The sequence below is a fragment of the Meles meles genome, chromosome 5 (genome assembly GCF_922984935.1).
Source record: "Meles meles chromosome 5, mMelMel3.1 paternal haplotype, whole genome shotgun sequence".
NCBI lineage: Eukaryota > Metazoa > Chordata > Mammalia > Carnivora > Mustelidae > Meles > Meles meles.
The window spans coordinates 131,831,024-131,848,651 of record NC_060070.1 but is presented as its reverse complement, the minus strand read 5'-3'; the positions used below and the strand labels follow the sequence as shown (position 1 = coordinate 131,848,651).

The 17,628-nt window shown below is 40.9% G+C and overlaps 1 long non-coding RNA gene across 2 annotated transcripts; it reads right to left on the bottom strand.

The window, feature by feature from the left end:
- Positions 1 to 8,840: 8,840 nt before the first annotated feature.
- Positions 8,841 to 11,105, bottom strand: LOC123941217. 2 transcript variants are annotated; one of them, XR_006818236.1, is made up of 4 exons: positions 10,997 to 11,105; positions 10,481 to 10,790; positions 10,204 to 10,338; positions 8,841 to 9,925 (listed from the first exon to the last, which is right to left on the bottom strand). It is a non-coding gene; the product is annotated as an uncharacterized LOC123941217 (long non-coding RNA). The 2 variants fall into 2 exon arrangements; XR_006818237.1 differs by having other exon boundaries at positions 10,686 to 10,790.
- Positions 11,106 to 17,628: the final 6,523 nt, after the last annotated feature.

Genomic DNA, 17,628 nt, shown 5'->3' with positions numbered 1-17,628 from the left:
GGTGGGGTTGACAGTGGGACAGGTACACCTGCACAGTCCCCTACCTTGTGTCGATTCCCATTTGTGGGTTCCACTTGGGTGTTGACATTATTCTGGACTTTACTGAAACAATATGCAGCTGGATTTTAATAGCTTTTTGGGAAATTTTACCCCCTTCAGAGGTTAGACAGGGAAGAGGAGTGATCTGTTCTCAAACAATAAAAGAGACCATGCTACCTTTTGCAGGTCCCATTAGAATTCTGATCTCTTTTAGGGCTCCCAGACCCAATTTCAATGTGTGGGTGGATCCCCTCCCACACCACCAAAAAAATTCTCAGGCAATTCATTGAGAATTCAATGCAATTCTGATGTTATCTACCAGAAGATAGCATCAGATCCCATAGGTGAAGGGTTCATTCAGTTGTCCAAGACTGCCTCCCCCACCCCCTGCCACTTCAGATGCCAGGTGCAAGCCCCAGACTGTTGTTACCAGTGCCTCTGACCAGCCACTACAGATTGGACGTTCCTGTGACCCCCCCTCTGCTTTAATTTGCTAGAGTGGCACACAGAACTCAGGGAAACACAACCTTACATTTACCATTTTATTAAGGGATAAAGGATATAAATCAATAGCCAGATGAAGAGACACCTAGGGCAAGGTCCTAAACAAAGAAGCTTCTATCTTCATGGAGCTTGGTGCCCAAAATGGTGGCACATGGAAGCAGTCTAATTTCCCAAGTGAGGAAGCTCTTTAAAAGAAAAAAAAAAGTCTCAAAGGCTATTTTCTTTGTTTTTTGTGGAAGTGTCATTGCATAGACATGATTGACTGAGTCATTGGCCATTGGCTGATTCAACCTCTAGCTCCTCTCCCCTCCCTGGAGATGAGACTAAAAATTTCAACCCTTTGATCACATGGTTGGTCCTCCTGCCAGCCAGCCCCCTGCCCTTGGGTGGGGTCCAAAAATAACAAGACACCAATTTCACATTTATGGCTCTGCAGCAGTTTTAGAAACTATGGAAATAGACCAAATATATCTGAGAAATATGACCAAATATATATTTCTCATAAATTATTATTTTGCATGATTTAATAGATCCTTAAAGGACTCAATTTATATCTTTTATATTTGTTGTTGTTAGGTCAGACATTTATACTAGAGACCAGGAGAGGGCAGCATTAATAAGTACCCCCACTCCCAACCAAGTTTTAGGAGAATAAATTGAGAAGAGACTACATATTTCCTTTCTTTTTTTTTTCAAGGATGTAGGAAAATATTTTAATTTTAGCAAGAGACTGCTAATTCTCTCTCCCTCTCATCCCTTCTTCCTAATCTATGTGAGCAAAGTTATCTGAGAACAGAGAGAGTGGGTGTGGTCTTGCAGAGCAGTGCTGTTGCTGTTCGTTTTGAACATCAAGATATAAAGGAAGGAGGTCTCCATGTGTCTTTTCTTTTTAACATTAAGGACTTTAATGTTAAAGGCTCTTTAGCAATGTCATGTCATGAAAGATTAACAGCTTGAGACTCAGGAGACCCAGGTTCTGGCTGTGCTCTATTCTGAGAGCTCCCATATACCAATGGGAAACCTCTGCCTCAGTTTCCTAAGCTGATCCTGCTGGTCCTTCATACCTCTAGCATAGTCTAGGTCTACACATTTTCATGTGTTGATTTGTAGTTTCGAACGTAACTGAAGACAGTGTATTTATGGTGTCCTGGTGCTGCCTATTTCTTCCCTGTTGGCTCTTAAGACGTGGCATATATTGGGTTAGGAATCCTTTTGTAGTAAGAATGACTTCAAAACTATTCTCCTGGTGAATATCTTTTCCACTTTTCAAGTCCTAGAACTTCTGCTCTGTGATCTATCAACAATGAGGACGTTTACTTACTGCATATGGGCTATTTTATGCTAAAGAGCTCTTCTTTTCCCACCCCTTTCCCAGACATTACCTTATAAAATTTACCGACCCATTTTTTGCTCTGGAGGGCTGCCATGGTGAAATCTACAACCCTTGGCCTTAAACAGCAGAAGTGCCCTGCCTGAGAAGTTAACAAGAGAGAGGGAAATCTCTAGTGCTGCTCTCAGGGCTGCGATGTCAGAATATACCTTTCTAACCAGTCCTGTTCTATATGGTGGATACAGTCAGGGGTATTAGAAATCTATATTTTAGTTACACTGCAGCCTTATCTGCTCATGTGGCCTGACTGATTTCCAAATACTCTGCTGTGCATTATTTCTATTAAAAAAGTGTGGCTAAGCCTAAACTGTGGAAAGAGCCCAGATGTCCATTGACAGATGAATGGATAAAGAAGACATTAGTGAAATATTAGTCAGCCATTAAAAAGAATGAAATCTTGCTATTTGCAATGACATGTATGGAACTAGAGGGTATAATGCTAAGTCAATCAGTCAGAGAGAGACAAACATCATTTGATTTCACTCATATGTGGGATTTAAGAAAGAAAACAGATGAACATAGGGGAAGGGAAAGATGGAAACACAGAGAGAGAAAAACTGTAAGAGACTCTTAACTCTAAGAAACAAACCGAGGATCACTGGAGCTGAAATGGGTGGGAGGATGGAGTAACTAGGTGATGGGCATTAAGGAGGGCACTTGATGGAATGAGCACTTGATGTTATATGGAACTGATGAATCACTAAATTCTACCTGAAATTAACACTACACTGTATGTTAATTAAATTGAATTTAAATTTTAAAAAGTGTGGCTAACCAACTCAAACAAGTTGATCGAAGGCAATTCTATTGTAATTTGAGTGGAAAGCCTTGTGAAATATTTTAAAGTTACTGTAGCATACCAATTTTTAAAATAAGTTATGTGACCCACCTGAGTTCAATTTCTCCCAACATCAGAGTTATGGTAGGAAATTATGAATGTGAGTAAAACTAGAATGAACACACCAATATCTCTGATTTGACTATGTTCATTGCCCTGCCATGATTAAGGGGCCAGTGTTTTCTCTACTAAATCTTATCCAACCATTAAGATCTCAATTTCTTCCTTCTGTGATTTTCCCTTCCTTGAACATCTCTAAGACCCATTTGATTAGCCACCACCTTTGCCCTATAGACTTTTAGTTTTGTATCCTAAAATATGTCTTAATTTCCATGAGGTCAGGAGATGTTATCCTATGTTGCTTCTGCACTGACAGCACCATTTAGCTCAGTGTTTTGTGTCCAAGTAAGAGGTTATGTTTCTCAAGCTGGATCACAGGTGATATCACAGTGATAAATTCTGCAAGAAGACATAACAATCCTTAATGTATACACACCTAATAATAATACACAAGGTAAGAACTGATAGAACTACAATGAGAAAGAGATGATTCCACGATTATGGTGAGAGATTTCAGCAACACTCTCTTGGTAATTGACAAACCCAGCAGGCAGAAGTCAGTAAGGACGGATGGGACAGCATAATCAATCAAGCAGATCTAACTGACTACTTCAAGTGAACCAGATCTTGTAGACTACCTCATCCAACAGCAAGACAATATACCATACGTACATTTATGTACATAACAACAAACCATCAGAATATATGAAGCACAAATTGACAGAATTAAAGGGAGAAATAGAGAGTTCTACAAAAATAATTTAAGACTTGATACCTCCACTCTCAGTAATAGAATAATCAGACAGAAGTTAAGTAAGAAAATAGAAGACTTGAACAACATGATATTCCAACTAGGTGTAATAGACATATATGGAACATTCTACCCAAAAATAACAGAATGCATATTCTTCTCAAGTACATGTGGGACACTTTTCAGGATAAGCCACAAATCTTAAGACACAGATAACTCTCAATATAATTAACAATATAACTATCATATATAATATCTTCTCTGACTGCAACAGGATAAAGTTAGAAATTAAGACAGGAGTAAAACTAGAGGGGTGCCTGAGTGGTTCAGTCAGTTAAGTGTCTGCTTTGGGTCAGATCATGATACTGGGTTTCTGGGATCGAGTCCTGCATCAGGCTCCTTGCTCAGTGAGGAGCCTGCTTCTCCCTCTGGCTGCCACTCCTCCTGCTCATGCTCTCTCTCTCTCTCTCTGACAACTAAATAAATAAAATCTTAAAAAAAAAGAAGGAAAAAACTAAAAGTTTACAAATTTGTGGAAACGAACACACACTTTTTTATTTAAAGGTTTATTTATTTATTAGAGGGAGAGAGAGAGCAAGAGAGCATGCAAACAGGGGAAGGGCCAGAGGGAATCTCAAGCAGACTCTGTGCTGAGTATGTGGCCCCATGCAGGGCTCAATCCCATGACACATAAAATCATGACCTGAGCTGAAACCTAGTCTCAGATGCTCAACCGACTGAGTCACCCAGGTGCCTCTTAACAACAAACTCTTAAACAACAAGTGGGGAATGCCTGGGTGGCTCATTCAGTTAGGCATCTGCCTTTGGCTCAGGTCATGATTGGGATCAGTTCCTGCACTGGGCTCTTTGCTCAGTGGGAAGCTTGCTTCTCCATCAGCCTGCCACTCCCCCTGCTCATGTGTGCTCCCTCTCTCTCCCTCTGACAAATAAGTGGATAAAATCTTAAAAACAAACATACAACAACAATAAATGGGTCAAATAAGAAATCACAAGAGAAATTAGAAACTACTTAAAGGTGCATGAAAACAAATAGCACACACCAAAACTTAAGGGACCCAGCAAAACCAGAGCTAATGGAGAAATTTATAGCTATACATTTTTACATAAAAAAGGAAAATCTCAAATCAATAACCTAACATTACAATTTAAGGAATTAGAAAAAGAAGACCATGTTAAACTCAAATCTAGTACAGGGAAGGAAATAAAGATTAGAGTAGAGATAAATAAAATAGAGAAGAGAAAAATCAATGAAACCAAAAGCTATTTGAAAAGATCAACAAATTTGACAAACTTTTAGCTAGATAAAGAAGGCAGAAGACTTGGGATGCCTGGCAGGCTCAGTTGGTTAAGTATCGAGTCTCATATCGGGCTCCCTGACAAGTGGAGAGTCTGCTTCTCCCTCTAACCTCTCCCCTCCCATGCTCTCTCTCTCAAGTAAATAAATAAAAACTTTAAAATAAAAAGACAGAAGTCTCAAATTATTAAAATTAGAAATTACACCATATACAAAATTTAACTCAAAATGGATCAAAGATATAAATTTAAGAGCTAAAACTGTAAAACTCTTCAAAGAAAACATAGGGGAAAAGCTTCATGATATTAGATTTCACAATCACTTCTTCAATATGAAACCAAAGGCTCGGCAACAAAAGAAAAATAGACAAATTAGACTTCATAAAAATGAAAAAAATTTGCACATCAAAGGACACTATTAACAGAGTAAAGAGGCAGCCTTCGGAATGGGAGAAAATATTTACAAATCAAATTTATAGTAAAGTATTAATACCCAGAATTCAACAGTAACAAAAACTTGATTAAAAAATAGGCAAAGGACTTGAATAGATTTTTCTCCAAAGAAAATATACAAATGACCAATAAGCACATGAAAAGATGTTCAGTGTCACTTATCATTAGGGTAATGTAAACCAAAACCATAATGAGATACCACCTGACACCAATTAGGATGGCTACTATTTAAAACAAACAAATAAAGAAGCAAACAAAAAAAATAAGAAATGTTAGTAAGGATGTGGAGAAAGTGGGACACTTGGACACTGCTGGTGAGAATGAAGAGAGGTGCATCCACTATAGAAAACATATGGTGATTCCTTAAAAAATTAAAAATACAATTACCATATGATCCAGTAATTCCAATTCTGGGTATTTACCCAAAAGATTTGAAATCAAGGACACTAAGATATAAACTTACACACATGTTTATAGCAACATTATTCTCAATAGCCAAAAGGGGGAAGAAACCCAAATGTCCATCAATAGATGAATTGAAAAATGTGGTAATACATACAGTGGAATATATTCAGCCTTAAAAAGAGAGGAAATTTCAGACACATACTATAATAAATAAGGTAATCAGAAAAACACAAATACTGTATGATTCTATACATATGAGGTATCTGGAGTTACCAGGTTCACAGAGATAGGAAGTAGAATTGTGATCAGCAGGGGCTGAGGGGAGGTGGGAATGGGAAGTTATTATTTAATGGATACAGTTTCAGTTTTACAAGATGGGAAAAAATTCTACAGTTGGGTGGAGTTGATGGTTGCACAAAAATGTGAGTGTACTTAATACTACTGAATAGTACACTTATTAAAAAATGCTTAAACTGGTAAATTTTATGTTGTGTATATTTCACCACAATTAAAAAAAATGACATTTAAAAAAAATGAATAAACTATGGCCACATACAATGCATGGATGAATATCACCATCATAACAGTACAGAAAAGAAATTAGATGTGAAAGTTTACAAACTATAATTCCATTTATGTATCTTTAAAAAAAATAGAAAAACAAAACTGAGGTCTGACTTCCAGTAATAGTGACTAACAGTCTCACAAATAACAATGATAAAATCTGGACAAAATACTATATATAGTTATATAGAAATATTGATCTATATATAATATACAAATATGTGCGTGTGTATTTCCAGGAAGCAAGCAGAAGAGGAGGGAGTCTTGAATGATAGGAATTGCTACAGAAAATATTTGCTTGAGTCTTTTTGCCTCCATGCACTTCATAATCTGTCCATGGACCGTGTAGGCAGAAAACCACAATCTTACTGGTGGTGTCAGAGAGGATATATTTAGGGGCTAGCAGAGTAGGTAGAAAGTTAGGGGAGAAATTCTGGAAGGGAAAGAGCCATGAGGGGTTCAATTCCAAATACATATATAAGTTCTCCTAAATAAGGTATAGGTCTTTATTTTATTTTTTTTTAAGATTTTATTTATTTATTTGACAGAGAGACAGGGAGAGTGGGAATAGAAACAAGAAGAGTGGGAGAGGGAGAAGCAGGCTTCCTGCTGAGCAGGGAGCCCAATGCAGGGTTCCATCCCAGGATCCTGGAACCACGACCTGAGCTGAAGGCAGACACTGAACAACTGAGCCACCCAGGCACCCAGGGATAAATATTTAAACCATAGAACTACAGAGCATCTCTTAGGGGGCTCAGCCTGGAAGAGGATTTCAGCTGTGCCCTCTGTAGGTAAGGTTTTGAGTCTAGCCCATTAATTCTGTCCTAGGAAAATAACACTCTTCAAAGGAATACAACAGAATCCAGGGTCTCTATAACTATCGTTGATAATATCTAGTATGCAATTAAAAAAATCAAGAGATGCGTGAGGAAGCAGAAAAATGTATTCTATATACAAGACAAAAAGCAGGCCGTGGGAACTATCCTTAAGATATCCAAGGTGTTGTTGGGGCGCCTGGGTGGCTCAGTGGGTTAAACCTCTGCCTTCGGCTCAGGTCATGATCTCAGGGTCCTGGGATCGAGCCCCACATCAGGCTCTCTGCTCAGCAGGGAGCCTGCTTCCCCCCCTCTCTCTCTCTACTTGCCTCTCTATCTACTTGTGATCTCTCTATATATGCCAAATAAATAAAATCTTAAAAAAAAAAAAAGAAAAGAAAAGATATCCAAGGTGTTGCAATTAGCAGACAAGGATTTGAAATCAGCTCTTAAATGTATGTTCCTGGGGGTAAAGGAAAATATTCTCATAATTAATGAACAGATGTGGAAACTTAGCAGAGAAATGAAAATTATTTTTAAAAAAATGACAAAAGGAAAAGGAATTAACTTTTGAGCTTGTCAAAAATTAAAAACCCAACATTTGGTAGAAAACCTAAATTTTTAGATCCAAGAAGTTTTTTTTAAAAACCCCAAAGAGGGGCGCCTGGGTGATTCAGTGGGTTAAAGCCTTTGCCTTCAGCTCAGGTCATGACCTCAAGGTCCTGGGATCAAGCCCCGCATCCGGCTCTCTGCTCAGCGGGGAGCCTACTTCCCTTCCTCTCTCTCTGCCTGCCACTCTGCCTACTTGTGATCTTTGTCTGTCAAATAAATAAATAAAATCTTTAAAAAAAAAGAAAACACAAATAAAACTAAACCTAAGCACATTATAGTCAAACTGCAAAAATCCAAAGATGATAAAATCTTGAAAGCAGCCAGGGAAGGACACTATGCCACATATAGGGAATAATAATATGAATGATGGATGATATTATCAAGAACAAGAGACAAATCAACAATGAAATGATATCTTTAAAGTGCAGGGAAAAATGTCAATATGAACATGGGATTCCACATCCACTCAGCAAAACTCTCCTTCAAAATGAACCAGAAGCCACAGTGGGATGCCACACACCTGTTAGGAATGGCTAAAATAGGGGTGCCTGGTGGCTCAGTGGGTTAAAGCCTCTGCCTTCTGCTCAGGTCATGATCCCAGGGTCCTGGGATCGAGACCTGCATCAGGCTCTCTGCTCAGCGGGGAGCCTGCTTCCTCCTCTCTCTCTGCCTGCCTCTCTGCCTACTTGTGATCTCTGTCAAATAAATAAATAAAATCTTTAAAAAAAAAGAAAGAAAGAAATGGCTAAAATAAGAATAAAACTGCAAATAGCAAGTACTTTCAAGGCTCTGGCATAAGTAGAACTGGAAATGCAAAATGCTACAGTGTTTGGAAAATAATTTAGCAGCTTTTTGTAAACATTAGATGACCTAGATATTCCACTCCTAGGTATTTAGTGAAGTAAATTGAAAACTAATGTTAAAAACTTGCATGTGCATATTTATAGCCATGCTAGTCATGGCTTTAATGTCATGTCAACGTTTTTTTACTTTACTTGATCAACTGTTTGCTACTAATTCATCCAATGATGCTGGTTTCACACAGTGGTTTCCAGCCCTGGCCACACACTATGATCACCCGAGGAACTATAAAAATTACGCTGATGTCCAGGTTCTACTCTGGGGATATGGACGTAATTGATCTGTTGTAATTTGGGTTCTGGGAAATTCAACCCCCCCCCCTCCAGGTGATTTCATTGGGAGCCCCGGGGTGCGGACCACAGATTCTGGCCCAGGGATGCAATCATGAAATCAGCTGTAAGTGATTTCCATGTGTGCTCTGGGCTCTTAGAAAACAGCACTGCCCTGTTGAAAGCAAAGGGCTACTTGGGATTTCCCAGCTATTTGCCTAAACTGCAACAGGAGGAAATGTCTTCTTAGCGATCTATCTTTATGTCACTTGCTTTCAGAATAATGGGTTGCTTTGGGCACAGCAGTTTGATTTCCTCTGTGTTGAAAATCATTAACAGCCTACAGATACCAAAAAGGGATGAAAAGAATTCACAAACATGTGGAGTGCATTATACGTGTTTTCAAATTTCTCCTATGATTAGAAAGGAAAACTACAGGGCTGAAGACTTGATTTCCTCAACTCAGCCCTCAGTCATTTCCCTAAGTTATTCCAAGTCTTTCCAAGACACTCAGCGTTCTCTGCAGGGGATTATTCCCAGTGTGAAGAGTCCGAGACGGATGCTGATCTCAAAGGAGTTCTGCAGAAGCCTCAGCTGAGAAAGTCTGAGGAGGAGGGAAGCCACGGGAACAGCATGGTGCTTGTGGAGGTAGGGGAGCCCAGCTGGCTGCTGTTGGTGGGGAGGGGAGGTGGGGTTTGGTGCTGGATATAGGGCCCCAGCCCAGCCACTTAGTTGCTTTGAGGCTTTGGACAAGTTTCTTGACTAGGATGACAGTGACAGAAACCTCTTGGAGGAAAAGGCAGAAGGGCCCTGATTGCAAAAACACCAGCAATTCTTCATTTCTCCTCGTGGCCCACGCCCTTGGCGGTGTGATTTTTACAGCTGCTCCCATCCAGAGGCAGACTCTCTTCCTTCCGTCTCACTTGCTCTGGTCAATAACAACACAGTGGTATGACGACAGGATGGCAGTTTGGGGCATAAGCCCAAAAGGTCTTAGATGCTTCGCTTTTTCTTTCAGAATACAGCTGTCTCCAAGCCCCTGCGAGCCCACTGCAGGAGGAGAGATAATGAAGAAGAGAGAGCCAAGGTGCCCACCTGACAGCCAGCTCACCCCCAGAAGCAGAGCCCCTAGTCAAACCACTGAGCATGCGCATGAAGGAGCCCAGCAGAGGCCAGACCGGTCCTGCGGAATCCTGTCCAAACTGCCCACCAGCTTAATCAGGAGCTAGATAAGTACCCCGGTGGTTTGTTACAACCGTAGCTAACTAGTACATACTCCAGTTGCAGACACGATGTCAAGACTCAGTGACAGAGTAATTACCAGTTACCTGGCAAACAGTAGGCGTCCTAGAGGTGCTGGTTTCCCTCTTCCCTTACTGAAAGCTGCATCTCTCCAGTTACACAGAAATATGTGTAGATGTGTATGAATGTGATTGGTGCTGAAGCTCACATAGCACCCCACACTGCAAGAGGAAGGGGGCGATCAGAGCCTGACCTCGAGGGCCCAGGGCCAGACTGCAGAATAAGCAGTTTGCCTTCATTCCCTCCAAATCTAAACTTTGGAAGTCAAGACTATGGACAGATCTGAAGACATGGAGTTCCCACCTTCAGGGAGGCCCATCTTCCTTCCACTGTAGTCTGACCTCTGGGGACGGGGGATGGACCCATGCCAGGAAGCAGTTGGAAAGCCAAGGTCTCCTTTAGGAAACTTCCTCTCGGGCCCTGTCTCGTCTCACCTCTGGCTGAGGAGACAGGTTGGTGGGGAAGGGGTGATGCGTCTGGAAGAGAAGGGGATGTTCAGGTACTTCACCTCCGGAGGTCAAGAGAAGTCACAGCCTGACTCCCGATGTGGCAGCAGTACTCAACACAGGTGGGCACTCAGCCCTAGAATGTAGCTGGTCCAAGTTATGATGCCCTGAAGGTGCAAAATAGAGTGAATTTCAGCGATTTAATCAAGAAAGTAAAACATCTCATTACTAACTTTATGTTGATGAAACATTAAAACAATGTGTTAGATATATGAGGTTAAAGAAATTCATAGTAATACCACCAGTTTTGCCTGTTTCTTTTTATTTTCTCTAATGTGAGTGTTGAGATTTTAAAACCAGGGACGTGGCTCACCTCCTTCTACTGGACATTGCTCTCTTCGAGGACTGCCTCTTTTTCAAAGCCCAGGCTGCCTCCTCAGAAGGGCAGAGGCCAGGAAGTTTAGGAAATCTGAAATTTTATTTGTTTTTAAATATTTTATTTATTTGACAGAGACACAACGAGAGAGGGAACACAAGCAGGGGGAGTGGCAGGCAGAGGGAGAAGCCGGCCTCACGCTGAGCAGGGAGTCAAATGAGGGGCTCAATCCCAGGACCTTGGGATCATGACCTGAGCAGAAGACAGATGCTTGACTCACTCAGCCACCCAGGCGCTCCAGGAAATCTGAAATTTTAAAAGAATTCGGCATTTTTCTGGCTCCATTTGTGAATAACGGATTTAATAAGGCTCTAAATTTAAGGGTCAATATTAAAAATAAAATTCTTTCATTTCAACATCATGCTATGAATTAGTATTGTTTTGCACGGAGGTTGTAGAAGCAATGTGAAGACACGGTCCTTGGCTCCAGACCTTGGCTCCAGAAGACATGGATTGGCTCCAGGTTCCAGTATTTCCCTTTTATATTAGATCCCCTTCCTCCAGGGTGATGAGGAATAAGCCTGGAATGAAGTTTGATGCTCTCGAAAACCAAAGGATTTTTCTTTCTGTGGTTTTACCAGCATTTTTAGTTGCTAATATCAGAAATACCAATTGCAGACCACAGCTGGGAAAAAGAGCATAATGAATTGAGTCTAGAATCAGACAGCAGCTAATTTTCACAGGCATGTGCATTACCTCACTTCCAACAATTCCAGTATGTTCTCAGGACTTCGTCCACACCAAGCATTAGACCGTGACAGTCCCCAGTGCCACCAATGGTATAGAAATGGGACTGCGCCCTGCACCCAGACGGGGCTGGGTGCTGTGAAGAGAGCAAATCTTCACAAAAACACTAAATAATCATGCTCTCTAGTGAGAGCAAGCATGATCGTCATTAGTTGATGCAAGGCAACTTCTTTTTCTTTTCCAATAAATGACATTTTCAAGGAGAGAAGCCCAGTCTCCACGCAATGCTTCTATGGCTACTCAGGGATATGACTGAACTCAAGAGAAATAAAGGAGATGAAATCCACATTTTAACTGTAAACAGATGTGTCACTGAAAACCTTTCAGATCCATAAATCCATGGATGTGTTAATCATCACAGTACTGTGAGACGCAGGGAAATGCTAAAACAGGTGCCACTTATTATATATCCACCCCCTTTTGTAAACTTCTCAAGTTCCTAAGTGCAGATACTCTATGAGGAAAAAGAAAACTCCCGTTGACATATTATTATAAGATTAGGGTTTTTTTTTTTCTTCATTTTGTTCACTTTAAAGCCAAAGATATATTGTCCTACATTGGGCATACTTCGTTTTTTGTAAAACCTCTGAGTGTGAAAATCTTCCTTACTTCAATTATTAACAATAATTGCAAAACTGCCCATTCAGCAAAGAATACTCTTCCAGGAACTGTGGGGAGATGGAAAAGATATAACCAATTTTGTTCCCATGACCTGGCAAGACCCTCAAAGCTGGGGTAGAGATCGTCTCTCTGGGGCTGAGCACAGTGTTTGGCCAACAGCAGCTTAATTCAGAGCTTGCTGACTGGATAAATGAATATTTCCAATGCGCATGGAGGCCAAATACAGGTAAGTTCCAGACCCCATGCTGTGGGTGGATGTCCAGAAGCACACTGATGTTGCCTGTATACCCACTCTTCCTGGGACTTAGCCCCGCCCTGCTCCCCAGCCCCAGGGCGATGCCTCCAGCTGTGGGAGAATTCCAGGACTCCTCCCTCATCACCATCTCCCTTCCCTCAGTCTGTCCCAGCTGCCCTCCCACCTTTTATTCTGCCTTCCTCTGCTCATAGCTCTGTTCCTTCTACTTCGAGCAGTTCGCACCCCTCTCCCCTTCCCTCCCTGCCCCTCCTGCTTTACGTCTTCCTGCAGTTCTTGTCTGCTTTTGCTCATAAAAAAACTCTTCTACCACTCTCCGCCTCATTCGCATTCACGTCGGAATCAAACATGCACCCCACAGCTTAATATTCCACAGATCTGGAAAACAAGGAAGTCATGTTCTAGAACGGGAAGTAGTGCCATCCACTTCTAGAGACCCCGGAAGTAGTTTAAGAGCCTTTAGAATCTGCAGAGAAATTCGCATTTCCTTCTACTTATGCTACTTTTCTCCAAGCCCGAGCATTCAAGACCAAGTTTTATTGTGCCCGCCATAGAAAGGAATGAAGTACCTACCGAGCCCTGCCGCAACTTGGACGAACCTTGAGAACATTATGCTAAATTAAAGAAGTGAGTCCCAAGAGTCTATTATAGGATTCCATTTGTATGAACTGTCCAGAAAAGACACATCTAGAGGGACGGAAAGAAGACGAATGGACGCATGGGGCCAGGGAAGGCACGCAGGAGTGAAGCAGCTACAGGGAGTTTGTTTTGACCTGAAGAAAACTGACGGGTGCCAGTGACACACGTCTGTGCACAGACTAAAAACTATTAAATTATACACTTTAAATGAATGAATTATACAGCACATGAATTGTATCTCAAGAAGGCAATTAAAAATTATTTTACAAATTATAAACTATTTTACACATATAAAATTATATGGTTTACACATATTTTTTTAAAGATTTTATTTATTTATTTATTTATTTATTTATTTGAGAGAGAGAGACCAAGAAATAGCACAAAGCAGGTGGAGGGGCTCAATCCCAGGACCCTGGGATCATGATCTGAGCCGAAGGCAGATGCTTAATGACTGAGCCACCCAGGTGTCCCAAATAAACATTCTTTACCTGCCACTTGCTTAAAAAATTTTATCATTACCTTTGACGCCATCTTCATGCCCTTCCCAAATATAACTCTTTGCCTCCCCTCCTAGATAGGTCATTCTTCTGAAATTTAAAAAAAATTGTTATTCCACTTTCATGATAGTTTTGGTACATATATATCTCTAAATACCGTATATTGTTTAGCTTTTCAAGTCTCTAGACTTTCTACAGATGTATGTGCCAAATATACTTCTCTCACTCCTGTTTCTCTTTCCACATCATTTTTTTTTTTTTTTTTTGACAGAGAGAGATCAGAAGTAGGCAGAGAGAGAGAGAGGAGGAAACAGGCTCGCCGCTGAGCAGAGAGCCCAATGTGGGGCTCGATCCCGGGACTCCGGGATCATGACCCGAGCTGAGGGCAGAGGCTTTAACCCACTGAGCCACCCAGGCGCCCTTCCACATCATATTTTTTGAGAGCTTTTCATGTTTTTAAAATCTCTTATTCAATTCTATGCATTGTTTACTAATTAGCCTTTAAGTTGAAGATACTAAAATCTACCTCAGAGAGGATTCTTTTGAGATCATTAATATAAAGTGCTTGGAGTAGTGCCTGATTCATTATAGGTGTCCAATATTGCATATGTAATATATATATATTATTATTATTACATAATTACTGATAATTATATATAAAATTATAGTGATTGCTCCTTTCTCTGTTAATGTGTATTATTTCATCACCTGCATTATAGATTAACAGTTTTCACATTATAGCAAAACCCGAGGTACACAGAAATGCCTCATCTTAGATATATGAAGTTCCTGGATAGCTAAGATTTACATTTTTTACATACCAATTTACTTCTAAACATATGTTTTTTCACTTTAAACAAAATAAAAGAATGAGCTTTATAAAAAATGTCAACCATTTCCAAATTCTCTTCCAAAATTGTTATTTGAACATATGTGACAGAGCTTTAGTCAGACGGTGTGACTGTTTTGTGTTTTTTCCCCAGCTTTATTGAGATAAAATTGACATATAACGTTGTGTTCTGTTTTTAAAATACTCCTTCATTTGTGTATTTCATTTGTACACTTCCAATGTGCATTTGGACACAGTCCACATAGTTGCCATTGTTAATATGTGCGTTGTGCTCCACCAAATTCCAACCAGCCAGAGGGAGAGGACAGGAAGCAGTCCGGCTCTGAACGCTTCCCAGAACACCAGGGATTCAAGTCCTTGTTTGGGGGGATCACATACCTTTCTTGAGTGGCACTGACGTTTTCCACTGCAGCTGCTGGGTCCAGTTCCCAAGCTGCCTGCCGGCAGAGGGTAGTTTCAATCTTGTACACCAACACCCATGCATTTGTGGCAGCTGCTTGGAGCCCTGGGCTAGAAAGGACTGTGAGGTCAAGTTTAGGTTTGGTGGGAGGGGAACCCTCTGATTTGCCACCAGGGTCTTCAAGAGCTACAGCTCCCAGCACCACCTTCCCTGCCACTCCCACCTGTAACGGAATGATGTTAAGTGATTCCATGTTAGTACCACATTCTGCTGAACATACCCAGGAGCTGCAGAGTTGGGGAGTTCTCTCCTTTCAGCAATATAGATCCAATATATTTGCACATACCGTTGAATAAGACAGGGTTTGAAGTGTGCGGGTCCACTTATCAGTGGATTCTTACAGTGCAGTACTGTAAATGTATTTTCCTTCATTATTTTAACACTTTTTCTCTTGTTTCCTTTATTGTAAGAATATAGTATATAATACACATACCCAAAATATGTGTTCATTTATTGTTAATGTTCTCAGTGTTCTCAGTAAGGCTTCTAGTCAACGGTTGTCTATTAGTAATTAAGTTTGGGGAGAGTCAAAAGTTAGATGCGGATTTCTGACTGCGTGGGGTAGGGGAGTGTCAGCATCCTACCTCCATGTCGCTCAAGGGTCAACTGCATATTTATAGGTACTGTGTTTTGAATTTGCACACTGACCCCGGCATTAATTTATGTAAAATAATATTCTAACATTTTCAGAGTTGAGCATATTGAAATTCTGTTTCTGTACTTCTCATTTGATTGCATTGTAGCCCCAAAATGTGATGTGTAAAACTGTTGTCCTTTTAGATTTACTAAATGTATTTCTCTGTTGTTAGAACATAATCAAAAGTCTTTTGTTTTGTTTTGTTTTTGCTTTTGCAAAGCTGTTGGCTTCCCTTTTTAAAAAATTCATTTTGTTACTATATTCTTTGGGGTGTATGTATACAAATCAGTTATGTTTTGTTTCCTGTGCTTTTCTTTCTTTCTTTCTTTCTTATTTATTTATTTATGCCATTCTTGGGCCACCATCCTTTTTTTCTCAAATCTATGATCTAATACCTGTTTGTCAACTAAGATTTCTTTTAGCTCTAGATACCAGAAAGTCAGATAAATAATACTATGAACAAGGAAGTGTAGGAGATGAGGCTGTAGAGAGAGGCCAGGGCCAGGTTATCTAACCTTGTACTCTACTGCACTGAAAAGCCAGTTTAAAGCCAGGCAGGATTGAAACAGGGGTTCGGTAGCATACACAGGCCTACCTCAGAGATACCGCAGGTTTGACTCTAGCCAACCACATAAAGTGAGTTGAATAAATTTCCTGGTTTCCCAGTGCATGTAAAAGTTATGCTTCGGAGTGCGTGAGTGGCTCAGTTGGTTAAGTGTCTGACTCTTGGTTTCAGCCGTGGTCGCGATCTCAGGGTTGTGAGATTGAGACCCATGTTGGGTTCCACACTCAGTGGGGAGTCTGTTTGAGATTCTTTTCTCCTCTGGTTCTCTCTCTCCCTGCCTCTGCTCTTCCCTCTGCTGGTTCTCTCAAATAAGTAAATAAAATATGTAAAAAAAAAAAGTTATGCTTACACTATACTGTAATCTATTAAGTGTATAATAGCATTATGTCTAAAAAGTATATACCTTGATTAAAAAATTATTTATTGCCAGAAAATGCTGATCATCTTCTGAGATCACTGATCACAGAGCACCATAACAAATAAAGAAGTAGTTAGAAATATTGTAAAAATTACCAAAATACGACACAGTTACAGAAAAGAAGCAGATGCTCTGGGAAAAATAGCACCAAAAGAGTTCCTCGACACGGGGTGGCCACAAACGTCAATTTATTAAAAACACAGTATCTGCAAAGTGCAGTAAAGTGAAGTGCAACAAAATGAACTATGTCTGTATCACATTTTCCAAGTTTTTGAGAAGTCAGCCTGGATGCTGAGTGAAGAGGCTGCAGGAGGGCAAAATGGGAAGCAGGGAGGTGGGTAGGAGCCTGTGGTTGGCAGAGACCGAGACAGGAGAGGGGAAGGCAGCTGAAACTGGAAATGCAGACAGAAGAGCTTGTAACCACGATGCCTGCTGCAGGCAGAATCAACAAGCCACAGACCTGCGGTGGGATCACATATGGGGTGAGATGGGAAGAAGAGTCAGGAATGACGCCTGGGTGCCCCCCTACCTCCACCCCAGGGATGAGCACCCAAGCCTGGTGGCTCTCAGGAGATAGATGGTACTGAAAGCTGTGAGACCACCTGGGATCACTCTGAGACGAGAGGGCAGGAAAGAGACCGGTGGAGGGTAAGATCACCAGAGATCCAGAGGAGGGGGAGGAAGGTAGAGTCAGACGGGAGGGAGCCCAGGAACAGGGAGGTTCTCAAAACTCCAGAGGTAAGTGTTTCAAGGAACGTTTTCACAAGTACCCAGGGATTTGTTCTAGCAGGTATGGCAAATGACTGTCCTAAAGGATGAAGTTTTTACTTACAGTTCCCTAGAATCGGGAGGAATGGAAGGCCGTGCAGAGTGACCACG